Raw genomic sequence first — 2351 nt, 5'->3', positions numbered from 1 at the left:
TACACACATGCTTATCCTGCATACACACAGGCTCATCCTGCATACGCGCGCACACACACATGCTCATCCTGCATACACACAGGCTTATCCTGCATACACACACACACACACACACACACACACACATGCTCATCCTGCATACACACAGGCTCATCCTGCATACACACAGGCTCATCCTGCATACACACATACTCAGCCATGTTTACTGCTGCTCTAGTCACAATGGCTAGAAAACAGAAACAACACAAATGTCCTCCACCTGGCAAACATATCATGAAAACATGGAACATATACCCTGTGGAATACTATTCAGCTGTAAAGAAAAATAAAATTGTGAAGTTTGCAAGTTTGTAAATGAATGGAATTAGGAAAGATCGTATTGGATTAGAGTCTTAGTTAGGGTTTTACTGCTATGAGCAGACACCATGACTAAGGCAACTCTTCTAAGGACAACATGTAATTGGCGCTGGCTTAAAGGTTCAGAGGTTCAGTCCAGTATCATCAAAGCAGAAGCATGGCAGCATCCAGGCAGGCATGGTACAGGCAGAGCTGAGAGGTCTACATCTTCACCTGAAGGCTGCTAGCAGAATAATGGCTTCCAGGCAGCTAGGAGTAGGGTCTTAAAGCCCATGCCCACAGTGACACACCTACTCCAACAAAGCCACACCTCCAAATAGTGCTAACTCCCTGGGCCAAGTATAATACAAACCATCAAAGTAAGGTAACCCAGACCCAGAAAGACAAATATTTGTCCTTATACCCATAGATAAGTGTGGCCCTCATCATTCATCAAGGAAAACTTCTCTTTGCAACCATTATAGAAAACCTCAATCCATCAAAATGCTGAGATGTAGAGCCCAGTCCAAATGGGTTACCACACTGCTCCTGAACTTAAGGCTTGGGGAACATTGCAGAAGAAGGGATGGAAAGGCTATAAGAGCCAGAACACCAGGGGGTCTGCTGGGAGATGCCCTGTGGTTCTAGAGTAGGGGACGGATGGAAGGCCTGTGGCTGTCTTCCAAGTCTCCTTGAGTTTCTGACTTTGCTTTTATCCTTATTTAGCTCTTACACAAATATCTTCAGTCTTATTATTATTTATTTCGACTATATGTAGAAGTCACAGGTGGTGGCTCAGACCTGAAATCCCAGCACTCAGGAAACTAAGGAAGAGTACCATAAATTCAAGGTCAGCCTGGGCTATGTTAAGCTCTAGGCTAGCCTGGCCTACAGAGAAAAGCCCTGTCTCAAGTCCATCCCCAAGCCTTATGTAGGAATAAAAAAAATATAATACAAGAAATAAATGTTCCAGAGTATAATGGTTATTTGAAGGACAGGGCTTTATTAATTTTTGTCTTTTCTGACTGATCAAAATTTTGTTTCAATACAAGCATAGCCAAGGACTTTCTGAATGAGACTACAGATAGTTCAGGAAGTAATATAAAGAACTGAAAAATGGGATTTCATGAAACCAAAAAGCTTCTGCATAGCAAAGAAAATAATTCTCAGAATGGAGATGAACCACAGGACAGGGGAAAAAAAATCACGGCCAGCTATTCATCCGGGAGGGGACGGCTATCCAGAATATATAAAGGACTCAAGGTAATTCCAAAAGAGAGACTAATCTAGTCAATAAGTGAGCAGAGAAATTGAGCAGACAGTTCTGGAAAGGAGAAATACTAATGTCCAATAAATACATGAAAAAGATCCTTGGCATCTCCTGCCATCAGGGAAACGCCGATCAAAATGAGACAAATCCTGTCTCCAGTCAGAAGGGCTATCATCAGGAAAACAGCAGAAGCTAATAAACAGGAAGGGGAAAGGAGCCCTTATCCATCACTGATGGAGACACAAACACATCCAGACACCACAGGCACCAGTATAGAGGTCCATCAGAAAACTAAAAAGAGAAGCTCTGTGTGACCCAGCTACACCACTCCCAGAACATCCCTAAAGGAATCCCTAACGTCAGCGTAAGATAGAAACACCTGCATGTCTACGATTATATCATGTTCACAGTAGCCAAGATGTGAGCTCAGCCTGGGTGTCCATTACCAGGTGAGCAGGTAGAGACAATAGTGCATCATTTAATCATAAGGAACAGAGCCATGTTGACAAGAAAAGGAACTGGAGGACTGGAGATGGCTGCGCTCGGTGAAGTGAATCAGACTCAGATGGGCAGGTGTCATGGTTCCTCTCATATATGAAATCTATCTAGACTCTTTAAAAAGACATGAAAGTAGAGGAGAGATGATTTAGGGAGAGGAAGGAGGGGCATGAGAACAAGAGAAAGAAATGAAGTAAATATGATCAAAGTATCTTACATGCATGTATGAAAATGCCATGACGAAGTC

The sequence above is a fragment of the Mus pahari genome, chromosome 13 (assembly GCF_900095145.1).
Source record: "Mus pahari chromosome 13, PAHARI_EIJ_v1.1, whole genome shotgun sequence".
Taxonomy (NCBI): domain Eukaryota; kingdom Metazoa; phylum Chordata; class Mammalia; order Rodentia; family Muridae; genus Mus; species Mus pahari.
The sequence above is the reverse complement of the archived record's forward strand: the minus strand, read 5'-3'. Positions refer to the sequence as shown.